This window comes from Vulpes vulpes, chromosome 14 (assembly GCF_048418805.1).
Source record: "Vulpes vulpes isolate BD-2025 chromosome 14, VulVul3, whole genome shotgun sequence".
Classification (NCBI taxonomy): Eukaryota; Metazoa; Chordata; class Mammalia; order Carnivora; family Canidae; genus Vulpes; species Vulpes vulpes.
The window spans coordinates 37,420,711-37,445,067 of record NC_132793.1 but is presented as its reverse complement, the minus strand read 5'-3'; the positions used below and the strand labels follow the sequence as shown (position 1 = coordinate 37,445,067).

Genomic DNA, 24,357 nt, shown 5'->3' with positions numbered 1-24,357 from the left:
CCTGTCGAGCCTAAAATCAATTTTATGACAATCCCAAACCACTTTCCCATCTATGGTTCCTCAATTCTATTCATTGGAGTAGCTGTAAAATCAATCTTAGGGCAAAGATATTTATTTAGTTTGAGTATTCTATTTCCAAGTGGTCTGAATGTTAAGTGGAAGGGAGATCAGTGCAACTCAAGAGTCTACAGAATTTGGCACAGGTCTTATTTTCACACAATGAGTAGCCTCCTCCCTGCTCCCTGTATAAGGATTAGCTTTATGAACTCTCCAGGAGAAAACACATGTTTTACCAATTGACTTAAAGAATTGCCAACTATTCAGAGATACTGTTAAAAATTGATGTGATGTCACTAATCAGTCATGTAACTTTTCCCCACAAATTAAGGAACTAGAACAGAGTGCTAATTTCTTAAAATGTGTCTTAAGTCAACATTCCCTAGAAGAAGAGCTTGAGATATGGATTCTTGTGCATGTGGCTTATTGAGTGAGGGCTGTCTGGAAAAACGGAATGAGGGAAAGAGAAAATGGTAAGAGAAGGAACCAAGCAATGATATGGTCTTACCTGTAGTCTAGAGCCACAGCAGAATGATTTCACAGGGGTTCTGGAGCATACATAATAAATACCACAGAGTTGGTCCTCCATGAGGCAAGAGAGCTATCCTTCTGTCCCTCTTTTCAGTCTTTAGCTGTGGGCCACTCCCAGGAGAAGGACATAGAATCTCCTAGACATTTCTGTGTGAGGTCACTCTCATGGGCTGAGGGAAGTTCTCTGAAGAAAGGGGAAGCTCTAAGCTATTAAAAGTTTCTGCTTGCAGCATCTAGGGGATGGATGTACTACTCCTATAAATATAGATTTGGAGAGGAGAGTAAACTGTTAGTTTCTATTACAAATTGTTTCAGGACTATCCTCATCCTTGATTTTTTTCACACATGGAGTAAACACAAAAGGAATTAATTGTTCCTAGAAAGAAAAGTCATACACTTGAGTGGAGGTAATCAGTAAACTGCCCCTCCAGTGGTAAATGAAGACCATTTTATAAGATTAAAACTCCTTCAAATGCCTTCAATAAATCCACATTCAAAGCCAGACTGGGAACTGAAGGATGGTGAGTGTAACTAGAAAATGTCAGTCTGGCTCTCCACCCTTCAGAGAACATTTATCTGCATGTAACAGAAACTTCGAGTGTAGAGTTAAACAAATAGAATCTTACTAAGAAGGGACACCTAGGTGGCTCGGCAGTTGAGCATCTGCCTTTGGCTCAGGGCCTGATTCTGGAGTCCCAGGATCGAGTCCCACATTGGGCTCCCTGCAGAGATCCAGCTTCTTCCTCTGCCTCTGTTTCTGCCTCTCTCTCATGAATAAATAAATAAAATAATCTTACAAAGAAGACAGGAGAATCACAATTGTCATCCAAAATCTAATATCTTTCACACTGAATTATTTACATTTATTCTTTAAACATGGTGGCTTATTTGTTGCCTCACAGTCACAACAGAGCTGCCAGACTACCAGGCATCTCACTTGTGTTCCAGAAAAAAGAGGAAGAAAAGAGATTAAAAAAGCAAAGGACATGCTAATGAAGACTATTCCTTATATCAGGAAAGCAAACACTTTCCCAGAATCTACATACTACACACTACACACTTACTCTTAGATCCTGATAGAGTTGGGTCATATTGCCACCCTTAGACCAATTACTGTCCATGGGAGATAATCATAATTCATTTAGATCAACACTATTCTACAAAAATATCATATAAGCCACAAATATAATTTTAAATTGCCTGAAAGCCATATTTAAAAAGTAAAAAGAGATTAAAGAAATACCAATAATACATTTTATATAATCCAAATACATCCAAAGTATTATTGTTTAAGAATATAATCAATATAAAATAATAAACTATTTTACATTTTTTAATTAAATATTTGAAATCCAGTGTGTATTTTACACTTATGGCACATCTCAATTTGGACTTGTCACATGGCAAGTGCTCTAAGATGAGCGGCTAGTGCTGAACAAGCGAAAGTCTAGACCAATCATGATTTGTCTCTGGAAGCTGGGGTAGGAACCTGCCTTTCCTGAGATCCTGCTAATCTCTGCTTCTATCTGAAGAAATCTTGACTCTTAACATGGAAGACAAGGGAGGGATGATAATGAGTAGGAAAGAAACAATGTCTATTCCAGGCCCCAATCAGTGTCTCTACTAACTTGTCCCAAGGGAGGAAATATACCATTTACAAATCTTTCTATGTTTGGATTATTTGAGTTAGAGTTCATCTTTTTTAAGCATATAATTGGTGAATTGACTATGGGTGATTTTAGTCATATCATGACTTTTCTCACATCTAAGATGGATGTCTTTCGACAGATGAATGGATAAAGAAGATTGTGTGTGTGTATATACATATATGTACATATATATACACACACACATATGTATATATACACACAATGGAATATTATTCAGCCATCAGAAAAGATGAATACCTACAATTTACATCGACATGGAAGGAAATGGAGGGTATTATGCTGAGTGAAATAAGTCAGTTGGAGAAAGATAACTATCATATGGTTTCACTCATATGTGGAATATAAGAAATAGTGAAAGGGACCAAAAGGGAAAGGAGGGAATTTGAGTGGGGGAAAATTAGAGAGGAATACAAACCATGAGAGACTCCTAACTCTGGGAAACAAAGGGTTGCAGATGGGGAGGTGGGGCAATGGTGTAACTGGATGACTGGCATTAAGGAGGGCACATGATGAGATGAGCACTGGTGTTACACCATATGTTGGCAAATTGAATTTAAATAAAATATTTTAAAAATAAGATCAGAATTCCACAATAACAAGATCCAGAAAGCAGGCATTTTGATGGGACAAGGGAGACTGAGCAAGGCCATTCAGGAAGAGCAGATGTAAATGAGGCACCATGCCCTGCAAGCCAGGGGAGCTGAGGTGACTGAAGAAATCCCAGGGCAACCTAAGGACACTGCATCTCTTTTAGGAAGAGAATAGGAAACTTTGAGGCTAACTGGACATTGAGACCTTGAAATAATTAGGAAAACAAAGCTTTACATCTTGTATTTTGCTCCAATTCTGTTAAATACCTGCAGACCAGATTCTGCAACAGGACCAAGGAAGAGTTTTATGATATTCTTGAACATTTAAGCAGATACTTTGGTGCACTGACGGTATTCCCTTAGCTCACCCTGGAGATCAAGTGCAGCTCTGGAGGAAGACTTGACCATGCAGGGAACTTCCCACTCAAGCCTCTTTATCTCCTTCTCACTAAGGTCTTTTTCTGGGACAGGAGCAACTCCAGCTAAAGGAATTGGAAACTGGAATGTTCATAATCCTCTGCAGGACCAACCCTCAATCAGGAATGAGAGTAGGTTAATAAATACTTCTGTGTCCTTAACTCTTGGTGAACAATTACAAAGTATACTTGGTACAGTCTCCCAGAAGGTCTCAAGAGGATTAGCTCCAGTTGCCTACAGAAAGGGTTCACTAATTAAAATACTCTTTATTGGCTATGTCTCTTCCCTTTCTCACTTCTCTGCTTCTCTACTGTGCTCACCTATCAAACAAGGCCCTTCCACTCAAATGCTCGTCTTAGTGTTTGCTGTGAGGTCAAACTTCAAATCAAGACATTTTGTATAGGGGATTATGTCTTAATATTATAAAATATATATTTAATAATCATCATTTTTACTAATTTTTTTGCTGAATTATCTTTTGAAGCATAAAATTACTGATCAAATTTTCCTCACTCTACAGTCTCAAGAAATCCAAGAGATAGGCCATGCTCACAAGAATCATGTTATAAATATTTAATTTTAAACAATAAATATTAAAGGGTGGAAGTACTGCTGAAACATCCTCTTCAGGTTCCAGAAATTCTTGGTTTTTCCAGTCTAAGTCCAGAATATGCCTGCAAAGAGTATGGACCACAGTTGTGCTGTCCACACATAGTTTAATTAAGATTACATAAAATTAAACTTCAGTTTCTTAATTGCACTAGCCACCTTTCAAGTGCTGAATAGTATGTAGCTAGCAGCTACCATATGGGACAGTGCAGACACAACGTTTCCATCCTTACCAGAAGTTATATAGGATAGCACTAGGCCAGGATCTCACAGTCGGCAGATACATGGAGGACACTCTTCCCTCTTGTTCAATGTAGACACCAAACTGATCATGTACTCTTTCCTCTGAGCTTGTTTTTAGTTTCACAGGCTTTCCAAAAACAAAACTCTGGACTGTTATATACAAACAATTAGAAATGGCACATGTATAGGCCAGGGTAATGCAAAGCTATGCTGCAGTAAAATATTAACCATGAAAATCACTAATCAGGTACCCTCCAGAAGAGCCATCCTCTATGATTGGTGTAATCCAGGCTAGCTCCATCAAAGATAAAATAGTTTCTGATAAAAATAGTTTCTCATGAGAGCAGACCTTGTTAAAAAGAACAGAATGCACTGGCATATTTCAAAATAGTTACTTTTCCCCTCCCCTTGTCAGAAGCACAAGGGATTTTTCTCTCATCTTCATTGTGAAAACCTGGTAAGGCCCCTGGAGATAAAATTCATCCCCCTATGACTGGGTCCCCCTGGAGTTTTCAACTCACAGACTTGCCCACACTTAGCCTCCAGCAATTCAATTATAGTTTTGGTTTATTTTTTAAGAGCTTATTTATTTATTCATGAGAGATACAGAGAGAGGCCGAGACATAGACAGAGGGAGGAGAAGCAGGCTCCATGGAGCCCGATGTGGGTCTTGATCCCGGAACTCTGGGATCAGGCCCTGAGCCAAGGGCAGACGCTCAACTGCTGAGCTACCCAGGCTTCCCTAGTTTTGGTTTTTCTACCCCAACCCTGGTTCTTACAGAGGATTTTGCTCATGGGTTAATAGTCTGGTAAGTTGTGATTCTCTGTATCCACCTATCTGTCTCTCCAGTTTGGGGGGCTCTGGTTTGCCATGTGATCTTAATTTTCTGATAGATCAAAAATTGTTGATTTTCCATTTGATCAGATTTTTACCTATTATTAGGATGGAGTGATTACTTCCAGGCTCCTTATATGCTGTACCAGACACCAAGAGTGTACTCTCTCTTTCTCTTTTTTAAATCAGTTATATGTTTCTACTGTGGGGTAGGTGGGCTGCTCCTCTTTCTCTCCTGCCCCTTCATTTTTCTTTTCCCACTCTAGATGTTCTGAGCTGCAGCCCTCTTTACTGTTCTGATTAAAAGTGTCTTCTTTCGGGCAGCCTGGGTGGCTCAGTGGTTTAGCACTGCCTTCAGCCCAGGTTGGGATCCTGGAGACCCTGGATTGAGTCCCTCATCGGGCTCCCTGCATGGAGCCTGCTTCTCCCTCTGCCTGTGTCTCTGTGTCTCTTATGAATAAATAAATAAAATCTTAAAAAAAAAAAAAGTGACTTCCTTCACTAATGTTTTCTTCCCTGTGTTTATTAATTCCTCTACCCCTAGTGCTTTGGCCTAAAACTCCTTGTTACCTGTCAAGTGTTCTTTTTACCCTATTTATAAAGAAATCTGTCCAAGTGACTCAGTCATTAGGAATTATTTCTCTACACAGTGAAACAATACACAGTATCTTTCCAAGACTTATGAGCCATATGCTGCAATTATGAGACAAAAAAGCATTGTGCACATTGCCATGGCCATTCAAACCACAATACCTTCTGTTGGTATGTCCCAAGTTGGCCCATCTCTCACAGCAAATTTTTAGGACTTTGACCTAAAAAACAAACATTGATTGGCTTGCCACCCAATGAGCTCAATGTTCCATTTGGTTATCTGGACAGCCTAGGGCAATGTCAATCTGTTGAGGGTCTTTTGAAGAATTATCTCTGTTAATTCACCAGAAGAAATAAAACCCAGGTAGAGGTATTCCTTGGTAGCAGATCACTGAGTCTTTGTTATCTGCAATTTCATAACCTGGTACTGGATAGAATAAGACCAGTCTGCTATTTTTTTTTTTTTTTTAAGTCTCAGTTTTCCATATAATTGTCTTTTATATCAATCCATGAATAGCTAAAATATATTTGCCTCTTCCTCCCTCTTAGATATTCTTACAGATTTACTGGCTTTGAGAAATCATATTGTAGTAAACTCACTATTATCTCTCTAGGCCAAGGAATAACCTTCTCTAGTTAATCACATTGCCTGATTAATTGAGATGCACAGATTTTCAAATAATTAAGAAATACATCTAACACAGGTTCTGTGTTAAATCTAACTTTCTTTGAAGACTCAGAGGGCACTTTTATTCTTGTGTTACTTAATCATAATTATTAGGAAAATCAATTGCCATTTAAGCAAAATTTCCAATTGATACACTCAGATAAAATAGTTTTTAGAACCTAATATACTAAGCTTTGTTCCTTTCACACATTTTTCATATTCTCTACAATCTGAATTAAAGAACACATTCTAAAGCTACATGTCTTCCTTCCATATCCCCAGGTGACACAGCTTTATCTACAAAGCTTTGTTTTCTTCTGGAAACCAAGGGCCTAGAACAATGTCATATAACACACTACAAGCTCAGTAAGTATGTGTTGAATAAAGGAATGAACGTATATGTTCATAAAATATTTTTTGAGGCATCCATCTTACTCTAGGGAAAATGATTTACTCTGCTGAAGAGCCTGCCAGTTTTGCGTGCCTCCATTCCTATTGAGCTATCCAGGAGGCTCTTGGAAAACACCCATTGCTTGTTTTCCTCAGGCTTTGAAAACAAACCTCAGAAGTGGTAGTGAATGACCACATTTCCTCTCTATAAAGGTTCCTTGTGCCAGTTTATGAAGTATCATCTCAATATCAAATATTCTCTCATGTAAGTAGTCCTTTTTGCTTCACCAATGCTCCCAAGGGCAGCTTTTGCAGAAGCAAAGTAGGTGTAGTGAGATCTCCCCCACTTGCCCTGATGCTCAATAGTCACAACCACCTCAGAGAGACCTGAAATCCACTATTCAGAGAAAAAAGCTTTTCATCCTTTCACTCCCACAGCAAAATAAGGTTTAAATGCAAGGCCTCAGGCAGAGGAGCGCAAAAGCTTCCATTCTTAAGAAGGCGGTATCTTTCTGAGAGCAGATCTGAGCAAAGATGAAGGTGATTCAGACATCAGCAGGATGGTACACTGGGATGTTACAGGCCCTTCCTCTCCCACAGAGACACAAAGTTAACAACAATATATGAATACCATGCAGGTACACACAAAGACTTCTGAAGAGAGAGGAGGCCTAGAGGCCTAACAGCTGAAGGAGGATTAAAGACAGAAAATTTAGCCTTATCCCCCCATTTAGGGACAATTTAAACACACAATAGCTTTTACGCAGAGTTGAAATTTTACTCTTTACATCTTTAGTAACCACCTGTCTTCAAATTGTCTTGCAAAATGGTAGATGCTCTTTGCAAAAGAAAAGATGCTTTTGGTTTCAAAATTTGCATTCTCCCTTTGGAGTGAAAAAGTACAAAGACAAAAAAAAAAAAATCTCCATTAAACCTTCCATCTCTGACTCTTTTGTCTAAGATGTGCTTCCTTCTTGCTTATCTCCTAACCATATGCTGTCTGCACATATTAAGCAAGACAAAGTATACCCCTGGGGTTATTTCAGTAAATGCATCTTTTTTCTCTACCCTCTCTACCTTTGCACTCTAGCCCCCATCACAATTGTTTTGAACATCATGATTACATCTCTTCTGGTTTCAAGTAGTTGGGACCAGCTTAACATGAGACTCAAATAGTGACAACTAAGTCCCACGTAACTTTCCCTCCTTGCATTGAACATTCATTCCCTATAACCTGTCTGTGGTCTCAGAATTTTACCTTAAAAATAAAATGAATATTTTGATGCTGTCTTTATTTAAAATTTTAAGTATTTTCTGCATTGATTTTAATGTTTAAATTATTGTTCATTCTTTCCCACACCGCCATCCATAGATAAATGCATAAAGATGTGGTATATACATATATACAATGGAATGTTATTCAGTCATAAAAAAGAATGAAATATTACCACTTGCAAGAACATGGATAGAGCTAGAGAGTATAACGCTAAGTGAAATAAATCAGTCAGAGAAAGACAAATGATTTCACTCCTATGTGGAATTTAACAAAACAAACAAAGAAAGAAAAAAGAAACTAAAAAAAAAAAAACAAAAAAAAAACAAAACAACAACAACAAAAAAAAACCCAGACTCTTAACTATAGATAACAACTGATGGTTACCAGAAGGGAGATTAATGGGAGGAAATAGGTGAAGAGGATTAAGAGTACACTTATTATGATGAGCACTGACTAATGTATAGAATTGTTGAATCACTATTTTGTATACCTAAAACTAATATAACATGATATGTTAACTATAGTGGAATTAAAATTTAAAAATAAATATATTGTTCATTCTTTCACTCTTACAGTAAAATAAGGTGTAAATGCAAGGCCCCAGGCAGAGGAGAACAATAGCTTACATTCTTATTAAGATGAAGTCTTTCTGAAAGTAGATCTGAGCAAAGATGAAGGTGATTCAGACATCAGCAGGAGGACATACCAGAAAGTTGCAGTCCCTTTCACTTTCACAGAGACACCAAGTTAATACAATATATGAATACCTCTGTGAGTACTCAATTACAAAGCAACACAAAGCCATACTAAAATATAAGGTTCTCCAGGAAAGGTAAATATGTAAACAAATATAGTACCCTGTACTATTGGTGCATACAATTTAGGTGACAAAAGCATCTCAAAACTATAAATCTGTGTTATAGGCATACCATATATAAAGATGTAATTTATGCTGTCAGCAACATAAAGTGGGGCATAGGGCTGTAAAGGACTAGAATTTTTATATGTTAGTGAAATTAAGTTCTTATCAGCTTAAAACAGAATGCTCTAAGATATTTTATGTAATTGCAATGGTAACTACAAAGAAAATATCTGTAGAATTTACATAAAATAAGATGGCCAAGAAATCAAAGCATATCACTACAGAATACCAGGAAAACACAAAGAAAGACAGAAAGAGGGGAAGATAGGGACAAAAAAAAACACCTTTTTTTTTTTTTTTTACAAGATATTCTTTACAAGATATTCGGAAAACAATTAATAAAATGACAATACTAAGTCCTTCCCCAGCAGGAATTACTTCTAGTTTAAGTGGATTAAATTCCTTAATCAAAATATATAGGTTGACAGAATGGGTTAAAAAACAGGACCCAACTATAGGAAGTATAACAGAGACTCACTTTTTTTTTTAATAAATTAATTTTATTGGTGTTCAATTTACCAACATACAGAAAAACACCCAGTGCTCATCCCGTCAAGTGTCCCCCTCAGTGCCCGTCACCCATTCACCCCCACCCCCCGCCCTCCTCCCCTTCCACCACCCCTAGTTCATTTCCCAGAGCAGAGACTCACTTTTGATTTAAGAACACACATAGACTGAAAGAGAAATGATGGAAAAAGATAGCCCATGCAAATGGCAACCAAAACAGAACAAGAGTGGATCTTCTAATAAAATAGGCTTTAAATTAAAAATTACTACAAGAGACAAATCATATTATGTAATGATAAAAGGTCAATTGCCCAAGAAGATAACAATGATAAATATTTGTGAACCAAACTTCAGAGCTCCTAAATATATGAAGCAAACTCTGGCCAAATTGAAGGGAAAAATAGAAAAATAGAAACACAATAATAGTAAGAGATTTCAATAATCCCACTTTCAATAATGAACAGAATGAGACAGAAAATCAATAAGGAGGGCAGCTCTGGTGGCGCAGCGGTTTGGTGCCGCCTGCAGCCTGGGGTTTGATCCTGGAGACCGGGGATTGAGTCCCACATCGGGCTTTCTGCTTGGAGCCTGCTTCTCCCTCTCCCTCTGCCTGTGTCTCTGCCCTCTCTCTGGGTCTATGAATAAATAAATAAAATCTTTAAAAAAAAAAAAAGAAAATCAATAAGGAAATAGAGAATGTGAACACTACACAGTAATTGTAACGGACAGACACATACAGCACACTCAACCCCAAAATAGCAGAATATATATATTTTTCTCAAGTGTACATGGAACATTTTCCAGGACAGATCATGTAGTATGTTAAAAAAAAAGTCTAAACAAATTCAAGAAGATTAAAATCATACAAAGTGTCTTTTCTGATCTCAGTGTAATGAAACCAGAAACAGACTGTATAAGGAAAACTGGAAAATCCACACATATGTGGAAATTAAACAAGACTCTTAAAAAACAAATGGCTCAAAGAAGAAGTCACAGAGAAATTAGAAAATATATTGAGGTAAATAAAAATGAAAACACAACAGACCAAAACTTATGGGATTCAGCAAAAGTGGTGCTTAGAAGGAAGTTTATAGCAGTAAATGCCCATATTAAAAAAGAAAAAAAAAAAAAAGATCTTAACAATGTAACTTTACAACTTAAAAAACTAGGAAAAGGGCAAATTAACCCAAATCTAGGGAAAGGAAGGAAAAAATAAAGATTAGAGCAGAGATTAATGAAATAGGAAACAGAAAAACAACAGAAAAAAAATCAATGAAAGTAAAATTTGTTTTTTTAAAAATATTGAGAAACTTGGCAAGCCCTTAACTAGATTAAGAAAAAGGAAGAGAAGACTCAAATAACTAGTGTCAGAAAGGAAAGAAGGCACATTACAACCAATGCCACAGAAATAAAAATGATTATAAGAAAATGCTAATTCTTGGGCAGCTGGGTGGCTCAGTGGTTTAGCGCTGCCTTGGGCCCAGAGTGATCCTAGAAACCCAGGATCGAGTCCCACGTCAGACTCCGTGCATGGGGCCTGCTTCTCCCTCTGCCTGTGTCTCTGCCTCTGTCTCTGTGTCTCTCATGAATAAATAAATAAAATCTTAAAAAAAAAAGAGAGAAGAAAATGCTAATTCTTAAAACTTAACACAAATAGTTTCCAAGGGTTCAGATGGGGAGGAGATGAATGGGCATAAAAGCCCACAGCTAGCATCATACTCAATGATGAAAAACCAAAAGCTTTCCACCAAAAATAAGAACAAGATAAGGAAGCCCACTTTTGCCACTTCTATTTAACAAAATATTGGAAGTTCTAGCCAGAGCAATTGCACAAGAAAAAGAAATAAAAGTCAACCAAATCAGATAGGAAGGAGTAAAATTACTCTGTTCACAGACAACATGGTCTTATATGAAGAAAACCCTAAAGACTCCACATACAAAAAAGAAAACTGTTAAAACTAATCATTGAATTCACACAGTTGTAGGTGCAAACTTGATCCACAAAAATCAGTTGTGTCTCCATTCATGAACAATGAACAATCAATCTGCAAAAGAAATTAAGGAAACAATTCCATTTACAACAGCCTTGGATATTATTATAAAATACATAAAAACACACCTGACCAAAGAATACTATACTGAAAACTATAAAACACTGATGAAAGCAAATACAAAAGATACAAATAAATGGAAACACACCCTATGTTCATAGACTGCAAAGATTCACATTGTTAAGATGTCCATACTATCCAAAGTGATCCACAGATTCAATGCAATCCTTGTCACAATCCCAATGGCATTTTCTGCAAAAATTGAAACGCTCATCCTAAAACTCATATGGAATTTGAAGGGACACCAAATAGCCAAAACAATTTTGAAAAAGAAGAACAAAATTGGGAAACTCACATTTCCTGATATCAAAACATATTGTAAAGTTGCAGGAACCAAAATCATGTGGTATTGGTGTAAAGACACATTGACTGATGGAATACAATAGACAGTCCAGAAATAAACCTTCATATATATAGTCAAATGATCTTCGACAAGGTGTCAAGACCACTCAAGGGATAAAGGATGCTCTTTTCAAATGGTGTGGGGAAAACAAGTTGTCCACCTGTGTAAGATGAAGTTAGATCCTTATCTTTCAACATGTATACAAATGAGCTCAAAAGAGATTAAAAACCTAAATATAAGACCTAAAATGATGAAACTCCTGGAAGAAAACACATGGGAAAAGCTTTATGACATTAGACTTGGCATGATTTCTTGGATATAACACCAAAATAATAGGCAACATAAAAGCAAAAATAGACAAGTGGGACTACATCAAACTTAAAAACTTCTGTGCATCAAAATACACAAAATGAAAAGGCAACACCTAGCATGACAGAAAACATTTGCAAATTGTAGATCAGATGAGGAATTAATATACAAAATATAAAAAGAACTCTAACAACTCAATGAGAAAATACATCAAATAACCTGATTTATAAAATGGGCAAAGAACTTAAATAGGCATCTCTCCAAAAATTGTAGACAAATGGAAATGCAAATCTAACCTTCATGTGATATCTCCTCACTCCTATTAGGACTGCTATTATCCAAAATCAAAACAAACAACAAAAAACAAAACAAAAAAACACATACAACAAATAATAAGTGTTGTCAAGGATGTGGAGAAATTAGAACACTTGCACATTATTAGAGTAACTATAAAAACTCTGTGGACAAAAATATGAAGTTTCCTCAAAAAATAAAAAATAGAATTACCATATTATCCAGCATAATTCAGCAGTCCCGCTTCTGGCTATATATCCAAAAGAATTGGAAATAGGCTTTCACAGAGATATTTCCTCACCTATGTTCATAGCAGCACTGTTCACAATAGACAAGAGGTAGAAACAACCCAGATGTCTATCAATGGATGAATGATTAAGAACATGTGGTATATGCATGCAGTGGAATATTATTTAGCCTTATAAAAAAAGAAGGAAATACTGTCACATTCTACAACATGGATGGACTGTGAAGACATTATGCTAAGTGAAATAAGCTAGTCACAAAAGTACAAATACTGCATGATTCTAATTATCTGTGGTCCCTAAAGTATTTAAATTCACTGAAACAGAAAGTAGAATTTTGGTTACTAAGGACCAGGGATAGGGGAAAAAGGAGACTTGTTTTTCAGTGGGTTTAGATTTTCGTATTTGCAAGATGAGAAAAATTTTAAATCTGTTTCACAGCAATGAGAATAAACTTAACACTATTCAATTTAGAGTTAAAAATGGTTAAGATGCTAAATTTTGCCATGATAAAAAAAAAAACACAAAACACTGTACTGGGGTACCTGGCTCAGTTGGTTAAGCCTCTGATTCCTGATTTTGGCTTGGGTCATGATCTCAGGGTCCTGGAATTGAGCCTGGAGCCAGGCTCTGACATCAGTGGGGAGTCTGCTTGAGGATTCTCTACCTCTTCCTCTCTCCCTCCCTCCACTCTTGCATTCTCTCCCTCTCAAATAAATAAACAAATCTTTTTTTCAAAAAATACTGCATTAAAATATTATGTACTGAATTTTTGACACCCACTAAAATTTTGCGCTTTAGTTAGATGCCTCACCCCAGTCCCAGCTCTGTACTCCCCTACCAGCCAAGTGTTATAACTGAAGTGGTGGGAAGGAAATTACAGATTCTGGGGAGGGAAGTTAAAGGGGATGTCTCCAGATTTCTCTCCTTTCTCTCTATATTGATCAAGATATATGCATACTTGGTCCTTGACAAAGAAAGATTCCAGCAAATATGTTGCCAGATTTAATTCCACTGAATGTCTCAAAGATCCTGATACCACATCCTGCTCCATAAAACCCTCAAAGGCTACAAAATTCATATTAGACATTCAGCCTCAGACACTGTCTCCCCAGAGGACTGGAGACCTCAGATGGTTTAAATAAATGTCAAAACTGGCTTTTTAAATGGCATTTAGAGTTGAGTAATAGTGCAGTCCATAAGAATTGTAGTTTGAGCCCGGATACAATAGGTATCTGAATATGGGATTCTGAAAAAAAAAAAAAAAGTTATTTTCTCTATAAGAAGCATACTCTCTAAAAGAAAAAAAAACAATCAGATTGCAAAAGAATGGAGAAGATAATTAGTATTTAATAAGACTCATTCCACTTCATTGAAAAGAAGCAGAGTTAATAAACCTAAAAGTAGGTTAATCTTCTATCTTGTCCCTTAAGCCTACCATTTCTTATGTCTTTATTGTATTCCAAATGCACTCAGAAATAGAAAAGTCCATCAACAAGGTATTTTGCAATATCTGTTAAAATACATTCAACAGGTATTTGAGCACCTGGATATAAACACTGAGGCTAGCGCTGTGGAAAACAAAACAAAACAAAACCCCTCCAATTTCTTGAATAAGAAAACAAACACAAATCTTACTTTCTGTATTTTCCCACGTTGAAGAGATCCTCAGGAAATCTGAAAAGGGAATAAAACACAAGCTTTTCTAAATCAAGGGCTTCCAAATTGTTCTCTGTGGACCTTGATTTTATCAGCTGGTGCTTAATCCCTGGCCAAATCTCATTCTCTGTGGCCCTGAACCATCTGAATTATTAGTATGTCAAATTCTCCAGCCACAAAGCCTTAGCTAGGAGTTGTCTGGCCAATGATTTGTTGAGGGAGTGCTGTCAAGAGAACCCAATAAGGGAGAACAGGAAGCAGGATGGAGCAGACAAAGGGGCTGACAACAACGTGGGCTCAGGTGACCCTGTGTGGAGCTCTGGCGTGTGAATTACACCGGAGTGGTCTCACCTAGAAGCAGCTGGCCAAGGCTACCTCTGACCTATAGTTGGTGTATTATGGAGACTAAGGGATAAACTCGTAGGCATCTCCGGCTGAGATAGCTCTCATTAGTAAAGCCACCTAGAAGATGGTGGCCCAAGTTCAGTAAAGGATCTAGATGAGGCAACAACAGCATCCACTCTGGCAGCACAGATCTGAGTTTCTCAGGGAAGCAGCCACAAAGTGGCAGGTTTTGAAAAGCTAAAGGACGATAATGTCTCTTCTCCTAGAGAAATGGTCTGAAGAATTTCTTAGTGATCCCCAAGGCCTCCTCTAGCCAAACATGTTTTGTTTTGTTTTGTTTTGTTTTTAATACATGGTCTTCCCCCTTTCATTTTCAAGCCCCTGTAAATCTAGAGCACTCTCATTCAGTGAGGAGTAGAAAGAGCTCTGTTGAGCTAGACCCAACTTTTAGAGCTCTTCTGGTCCAACAGCTTTCAGACATCAGTATCCAAGAGCTCTCATTCACCAGAAATCTTCTGGAAATCCAATGTGTAGATCCAATGAAAGGGGATTCATGCAGGTTGGAGGGTGGAGGATGGATGTCAGTCCCTTAAAGACTTTGGTGGACCCCCTTGGGCTACAAGGGATGCATTTTCCCTCCAAATACTAGCATATGTCTGAGGTTAGATTCACTAAAAGCAAAGCCTCAGTTGGAGTTCTTGCAAGTGATATATTTATGGAGTGATCTCAGAAGAAACCTTCAAGGAAATGAGGGAAACAGAGCAGAAGAAGCTGGGCAAGGAAATAAATGGTCTCTTCTGGTGGCTGGCTTAAGGCTGATCCCAGAGGGAATCTTGAAGAGTAGCACAGTTATGTCCTAAACGATGGCAAGGAGCCAAGATTTTATACCCCAGGATCTATCAGTCATTGATTTGGGGCTGTAGGGAAGGCATGGCTTCCCAGGCATTTTCTGGAGAGGCAGTGCCTGTTGCCCAGGGTGGTTCTCTGAACAGGAGGCGGCTGTGAGTCATTCACTTTCACTATTCACAGCAGCTGGTAGAGGGACTGAACAGAGGGGCACCGGGCAGGCAACGATAACTTTTACGACAACAGCCCATGGGCTTCTTTGCAGTTTCAGTCATTTAATGTGATCATCCACACAATAAGAGCCCAAACCCAGAGCAGTGTCTGAGGAACTGCTTCAAAAGGCATAATCATAACTACCGCCCACAGTTTCCATTTGGTCTTCTGGATTTTTTTTTTTGGGGGGGGTGTTTTTTTTCTCCATAGTGTGAGTTTCATCAAAGATTTTTTTAAATATGCTTTCATTTAAGTTATCCCTAAAGAAGCCAACTTTTGATTCCAAAGGGAAGTTGCCAAAAATATAGATAAACCTCTATGTTCGTTCAGGAGATTCACAGCTTCTGTTCAGGCTGTTCCTTTCCAGTCTCAGTGTGAATCTGTGCCAGGAGAGCCCCCTGCCCATCAGGCCCCTGCTCCACACCCCCATCCCTCCTTCTCCAGCTTGCAGTCATGCCCAGGGGACGATATGCCTGGGTGTGTTACTATGGCTACCCTATTCCCTGTAGTTTCTGGGGGTTTTAAATAGCCATCCAATGAGCTGCACATTTTGTTGTGTTCTCCATCCTTGAGGTTTTTTTTTTTTTTTTTTGCTATTATTGCCACACTGTACAATTGGAAAGATCTTGTTGTGTTGGTTTTGTCTTAAGGAAGGGAGGAGGCAGTGAAGGTAATAACAGAAGGCAGTTCAGTGCAAAGATGTCAATCAGAGGTGGCTCTGGATTGGTTTTCAGAGCCATAGGGAAAGAGAGAACACTGGAGCCAAGCACCTACTAACCACCGCAGAAGTAGCTCTGCTGTTTGTTTGCTTTTTTTTTTTTTTTTATTAATTTTATATGTTGTTTTATATTCCATTAAATGATTTGAGAAGCTAGTTAAAAAAACAAAGGTTTGAAAAACAGGATCTACTCTGGAACAGACACTTTAAGTCCCAATCTATATTCCCTCAGCACTTCTCATTTCCATGCACATCACTTGTATATCTTTACCTGAAGACCTTCTCTGGTGGCAGGAGCCTGCTCTGCCACACAACCTGGCTGGACATGTCAGGCAAATGATACCTACTGGGAGCAGCCCTCAACCACAGACTAGATGGCAGTGAGCGTATAAATGCCCCAGCTCCCTCACTACACAGGTGAGACATCTGTGAAGCCCCTGATGCCCACAGTGGTAACCAGCATGATAATACACCTCCTATTAGCTGCCTTTCCTTCCCTGCCTCACTTCCCCACAAATGTTCCCTGGGCTCCCTTCCTAAATAAACTACTTACATTCAAATCCTATCTCAGGGCCAACTTCTAGGCAACCCAAACAAAAACATAGACCAGTCTATTCACTGCACAAATGAAAATTAGATATTTGGGGAAAAAGTAATATACCTTTTTTCTGTGAATTTTACATCTACCTTCCATTTAAAGAGAAAATTAAACTAAATTATTTCTAAAGATTTAATAATGAAAGAACGACTTCTTGCTGGAGGCATAGTAAACTCTGGGCAATGTGCTAAAAGCAGCAATCCAGTGATAGAAACACCTCCAGGTAACAAGAGTGCAAATTGTCATTCAAAGGGTTGAGTGAAGCAAGGGACCCAGGCTAGGCTTGGATGACCTGGGTGCAAAACTTAATTTTGGTTCCTCATTTCAATATCCATTAACGTTTTTTTATTAATCTGTGATCTTCAATGATTCTTTTCTCACAGGGTAGCAGTCCTCAATAAAATATATATGCCCTATATCTACTCAAGAGGTTATATGAAAATTAACAATGCATATAAATTATATCAAACATGTGGATTAATACATAGTTCAAATATTATAACTTTGTACTTTCTGACATTTAGTCAACATTGTCTACTTTATCTCTTTAGTTCTGGAAATTGGGAGATTTTATTAATTCTCTAACTTTCTGAATAAAGAGATAAAGGTAGAGTAGAAAGGCCTGCCTAAATGTTTTTTCAAAAAAATCTGCTTTTACAATGTCCACAATAGCCATTGTGGAAGGAGCCTCACTGTCCATCGAAAGATGAATGGATAAAGAAGATGAGGTCTATGTATACAATGGAATATTACTCAGCCATTAGAAACGACAAATACCCACCATTTGCTTCGACGTGGATGGAACTGGAGGGTATTATGCTGAGTGAAGTAAGTCAATTGGAGAAGGACAAACAGTGTATGTTCTCATTCATTTGGGGAATATAAATAATAGTGAAAGGGAATAGAAGGGAAGGGAGAAGAAATGGGTAGGAAATATCAGAAAGGGATACAGAACATAAAGACTCCTAACTCTGGGAAACGAACTAGGGGTGGTGGAAGGGGAGGAGGGCGGGGGGTGGGGGTGAATGGGTGAAGGGCACTGAGGGGGCACTTGACGGGATGAGCACTGGGTGTTATCCTGTATGTTGGCAAATTGAACACCAATAAAAAATAAATTTATTATTTAAAAAATTCTGCTTTTATATATTAAAAGGTCCCTTTCTTTTCAATAGTGGGTTCTCTTTGCCTCAATATCATGTGCCTCTTTCTACATCATATGTGGAATTGTAAGGTCCCTCTACCCTTCATGATGCAGGTGTCTCCCCAACCAGATCTCTTCCCAGCAACAACTACCAACTTTTGAAATGTACAGAATAGAGAGGCTAGGGCACAAAAGGAGAGATGGCAAGGCCAAGGTGACTCACTTCTTTGGAATGTTTAAAGCTATTCCTTCTCAGGACCTTACAAACATCGATTACTTTGAAAAAGATAGCAGTGCTATAGGTGCTGCCTTCACTCATGCTCATGAATTAAAGAAAAGTGTTAATTGGAGAATATGCTAGATCGTTTTCACTGTTGGTCCCAATTAATGACTTTCCTGTATCTATGCTTATTTCCCTATAACTTTGTAAGCCCAACTACTCAGACTCTGGGCTCTACCTTATGACTCACTTTAGCCAAGAAAATTCATCAGAAGTGATGTTGCACAGTTGAGAGTCTAAGCCTCAAGAGCTATTGTGCACTGTTTATTGGAACCCTGACTCTGACATAAGAATAAGGTCTGTCAGGGAGAGACCCTGTGGAGGAGAACCAACGTGTCCCAAACCAACATCTGGTCACCCCCCTGAACCATAGCTGACTATCTGATCAGAAAACAAACACAGAATCACAAAGAGACCTGAAGACACAAAATCTACCTGAGACCTGAAGAATCTCTCAGTCCAAAATGATCCCAGTCCAAATTGCCAACCTATATAACCCTAAATTAAATGAATAGTTGTTGTCTTGAGACACTAAGTTATGGGATCACTTGTTATGCACCAGTAGCTAACTAGTATCACCTCCTTACCCTGAAAGAAACTTAAGAAAACATATTTGGGTTTATGGTGCCCACAGGACCAAGTCAAAGCACCTTCAGTTTGTACAGTGGGATTTTCCAGTTCAGTTTTGCTTGCTTTCTTTCTTTCTTTCTTTCTTTCTTTCTTTCTTTCTTTTTGTTAAATGTTTTATTTATTTTATTCATGAGAGACACAGAGAGAGAGAGAGAAGCAGACACACAGGCAGAGGGAGAAGCAGGCTCCGTGCAGGGAGCCTGACGTGGGACTTGATCCTAGGTCTCCAGGATCATGCCCTGGGCCAAAGGCAGCGCTAAACCACTGAGCCACCCAGGCTGCCCTCCAGTTCAGTTTCTACTTAAGTTTATGATATCACACTCATATCATAAACCACTGTATATAAACAATGAACCTGCCCCCAAGCAATTAACTCTGCAAGTCCCCCTGCCTTTCCTTGTAGAATAAGAACAACAACTTTTAATTAAGGTACTGTTTAAGAATATTACAACTATTATTTCACTTAATTTTCACTGTACTTCTCTGAGAAAAGTGCTACCATTATTCCAAATTTAAATATGAAGAAACCAAGCATAAACAATTTAAATAATTTCCCCAAGGTCATGCAGTAGTGGAGTAGGGATTCAGTCCTAGAATATCTGCTTCCAGAGGCCAAGGGCTTATTTACCCACTGACCTCTCCTATTCTGTGCCAGAAGAATCTCTCAGTATTTCAGAAGAATCTCTGGCACACTTAGCTTCTCATTTCAAGACCTAGCTTTCCTGACAGAGCTACCCTTCCATCCCACTCACTGTGCTCTAGGCAGCATTCTAAGACCTTTGTATACTTGAGTATTAATTCACTCAACAGCCTGTGGTTATTAGTATCCATCATTATCCCTATTTTACAGAAAAAAGAAACTAAGGCAAAGACAGGTCAAATTACTTGTTTAGTGTCACACAGTATGTTAGTGACAGAAACTTGTTTAAAGCAGAAGCCATCTGGCTCTAGAATTCAGTTTCTGTAGCACCACACACTATTGCTGTTGTATACCTGTTCACATCAGGGATGGATTTCTGTGGCCCCCCTGAGTAGTGTTGTTTCTTTCTTCTCTTGTTTTCCCACAACTTCATATGCAGACCACTGTCCCAACTTCTGTACTTATGCCAAAACTTAACTTTTGCCTGTCCATCTCCCTATGTAGAAATTTGCTCTGCCAAACTAGGGACCACACTTAGAGTCATAAAAAATACGGGTTTCCCTTTGGGAAGAAAACCTTCCCATCTGCCTCATCTAACAGGGTACCGTATATCATACATTCACATATTTAAAGGTAAGTTGTTATAGCACCAGTGGTGGCTGACAGGTGCCTTTACAGGCTGCTGCACTCATGCCCCAACTATGAGAGTGTTGACTAGAAGCAGTTCACAGCTCCCCACTTGTCTCAGGATTCTCCTCCTTCTATAAGAGACCATCCCCCTGAAAATGCCAGGGAGGGTCTACCAGTGAAAGACTGACTAATATGGAGGTTCCAAACCCTGTGCCGTGCCTTAGGCAGAAACAACTTCATGGTGAGATTTATACTGTAGAGCTTTCCAGAGAATCAAGTCGAAGCTAGTATCCAGCTGAATCCACATCTTTTCTTGGCTTTTCCCCTTCTTCATTTTGCTCCCCGCATTGCTTTACATGTTTCTCTGGAGAGTCCTCATGCAGTAAATGCAAGAGAATCCCCATCACAGGCTCTGATTCTAGGGAATCCAACATAAAACAAGGGCCTTATAAAGATAGGAAGCAATTTCATCATGTATTAAAGAGGTGTTTCAGTGAACGTGCTATAAAATTTTTTTCATGATAATGTGGTTGTTTCTAGCAGCTAAGGCTGAAAAAATACATACGATCAAAACTAAAATTAATACCTTCTCTTATGTATGCTAGGGTAATACTAGCTGCTATGACAAACAAACTTCAAAATGCAGTTGGTCAAGTAAAATGGAAGTCCTTTTATCCTTATATATCAGTTGAACTTTCAGACTATTGGGCCACTTGACTCTACACAATATATGACTTAGGCTGCTTCTTATGTTTTTCATCATGCCCTACCTAAGGGGGTGTTCTTTTCTGCATGTTGTAATCTATAGTACAGAGGCTGGCTTGCAGCAAAGTAAAAAAAAAAAAAGAGTATGAAGGAAGTACATCAGCCCACTTAAGAGCTCTGTTCAGAAGTGATGTCCCTTCTCTTTATATTCCATTGGTAAGAACCAAGGCACTACACCAAAATGTATGTGAGGGGTGAGGGTGGGCACTGCAGTGTAGATGGTCAGCAGAGTAGCACTATACTTTTGCAAAAAAAAAAAAAAAAGAGAATGGATTTTGGTGAAGAGTCAGCAATCCCTGCCATAATCCTTATTATTAGTTTTGCATTGGCTCATACTATTTTTTTTTCTAACATTCAACATAAAGAAAATGAGAACACATGAGGTAACAACTCTTAAATTAACTGCCAAGCCTGTCTTTTTGTAACTTCAAAGCTTGTAAAACCTGCTTTAGAAAATTTCTTGTCCTCATAAATGTGTCTGTTGTAGGAAATAGTGTGAACTCATAAATTGTGCCTGATAGTAATCATTAAGTGAAGTCACCCAGGTTTTTTTCATTCCAACATCTATATCAGAGCTGCTCAACAGAATTTTCTGTGATGATAGAGATGTTTTACACTTGTGCTGTCCATTTCAGTAACCACTGGACACATCACTATTAAATACTTTAACACTAAATATTAAATATTTAGGTTAAGGAGGTTAGGATGACTGAGAAACTGAAATTTAAAATGTATTCAATTTTATGAGGTGCCTGGGTGGCTCAGTTGGTAAGCAATCCAACTCTTGATCTCAGCTCAAGTCTTGATCTCAGGGTTGAGTTCAAACCCCACACTGGGTACCATGCTGGGCATGGAGCCTACTTAAAATAAATAGATAAACAGATAAATAACAATAAAAATAAAATGTATTCAACTTTAGCTCACTTAAATTTAAAGTGCATGTGGCCAGTGGCCAACATATTGGGCAAAGCAGCTTTATGTGATATATAAAAATTCTGATGCGAAAGAAAGCAGTTCAGTTTTTGTCTGGCAGCAACTGCTTTTACCAAATTTGCACTGATGGTTCCTCTAACAGCATCTGATCCAAAGTCAAGGTGAGCTTTGTTTTCTTCAAAGTCCACTATCCTTGCTTCTATCTTGCAGCACCAGGAAGAGTCATTGGCACACAGTAGGCTTTTAATGAACATTCATATGTAAATAAATGATTGAATGGTATGTGCTCTGCCCAGCTGAGCTGAGTCTACTACCTTTAACATGGTTTGACCTAGCTTTTAATTCAGAGCATTCTGCAATAATAATTCATATAAATTATGCAGTGATATGATTTTTTTTAAATTTGGGGACAATTACTGGACCAAATATGTCATGGTTATAGTGTGGCTAGATATGAGCAACGGCATACAAAGACCTTACACTCCAAATAAATTCTTCACATTCCCAATATTTTGCATCTCTCCCACAGATGTAACACAACAATATTCAGTTAACAGCTGTATACAACTTTATGAGAATGGGTGCAGTCAAGTACCGGAAGTCATAAGCACATTTGCCATCTGGATTCAAGATGATTGTAATTTATCCATGTCTGGGTTAATCAGAGTTTAAACTCCATCACTTGACCTACCAGATATGAAGAGTCATCATTTCATAAATGTGGGCCAAGTCAGACGCTGAGCTATTAGCACATGTATTTTATGCTTAGCTCCTGTTATCTCTAGAGTAGAGGCTCCAATGCTTGCATGATTTTTACGTATTAGCTGAACATTGTGAAATAACCCATCCTTGCTAAAACAGTCTGACTCAGGAATAAAATCCTAGCTGTGTAGGTGGAGCCAGAAGCAGGTTTTTTCCCTTCTCTAAATTGATAGGGCTTTACACAAAAATACATACTTAGAAATATGATTAAAAACAAGCTTCCACACTACATCCCATCTCGCCTAGACCCTTCACATGGAAGAAAAGGAGGGCCCTTCACCACAGAGTCAAATAAAGGGCTACAGTTTCTCACCACAATGGTAGAGAGAATGGAAAACTAAATGAGAAGGATCTAAAGAAGAAGTGAGAAGATGGAGAGAATGGAATTCTTCTTTAGGATTTGGAAGTGGAAAGGAACTTCAGCCAAAGGGTCTCAGCAGGTATAGTGACTATAAGGCTTGTCCTTCCTAAAGAAATGACCATGGGACTGTCTTTCTTTCAGGAGCCAAAGGACCTCTCAGTCTTAGGGAGAGTGGTCAGGCATTTGTACAGTGCCTCGCCCAGGTAAGAGTAATACTCCCATCTTCTAAAATTAACCGATGAAGTCCAATCACATTCCTAGGTCTCAACTTTGCATTTGTACCTAAATTCAAATGGTTGCATCATAATCAAGTTGAATTAGGAAGCTTTATTTTCGAGGCCTATAAGCTTCAGCCAGTTTAATTTAATCTAGCAATCAAAGAAAGAAGTATTTATTACAAAGCATAAATTACTTGGGGAGGCTCATGTCCTCCAAGAGGATTGGGGCCAGGGACCTACAAAATAACTATGAATTATTGTCCTCATAGCTTTTCCAATTCTATACCTGACCAATGGGTAAAAGGGTGTCTCCATTTATACTGCCTAGTATTCAAATTAAAAGCAAATCCCAACTTTGACTACAGTTAAGGAAGGGATACTCATTACATACAGTTTGGCACTAGCATATAAAAATAACACACATATATAAAATTTTAGATGTAAGCAAAAATGGCAGAGTAAGGACCACTAAAATTTTACCCCTCTTTAAAAGCAATTAAAATTTCCCAAAATTACTGGATCATATGGTATTTGTATTTTTTATTTTTTGAGGAAACTCCATACTGTTTCCCACAGTGGCCATACCAGTTTGCATTCCCACCAACTGTGCACAACGGTTCCTTTTTCTCCACATTCTCATCAACACTTGTTATTTCTTGTGTTTTTTATTTTAGCCATTCTGACAGGTATGAGGTGATATCTCACTGATATTTTTATTTGCTTTTCTCTGATGATGGAAAAAGACGTTAAGCATCTTTTGATGTGTCTGTTGGCCATCTGTATGTCTTCTTCGGAAAAATGTACCAAAAAACAAAAAAAACAAAAGCTAACTCAGAAAGATATATGCACTCCTCTGTGTACTGCAGCATTATCTACAATAATCCAAGAAATGGAAGCAACCTGAGTATCCATCCATAGATGAATGGATGAATGTATAAAGAAGATATGAGAGATAAATGAATGGAATATTATTTGGCCTTAAAAAGAATGGAATCTTGCCATGTGCAACAT

The 24,357-nt window shown here is 38.1% G+C and overlaps 1 long non-coding RNA gene across 2 annotated transcripts; it reads right to left on the bottom strand.

Annotated features, from left to right (window-relative positions):
* Positions 1–10,054: 10,054 nt before the first annotated feature.
* Positions 10,055–14,317, bottom strand: LOC140595397 (uncharacterized). Of its 2 annotated transcripts, XR_011996967.1 has the most exons (4): positions 14,246–14,317; positions 13,153–13,856; positions 12,576–12,680; positions 10,055–11,350 (listed from the first exon to the last, which is right to left on the bottom strand). It is a non-coding gene; the product is annotated as an uncharacterized lncRNA (long non-coding RNA). The 2 variants fall into 2 exon arrangements; XR_011996966.1 differs by lacking the exons at positions 12,576–12,680; positions 13,153–13,856; positions 14,246–14,317 and adding exons at positions 11,505–11,608; positions 11,712–11,919.
* Positions 14,318–24,357: the final 10,040 nt, after the last annotated feature.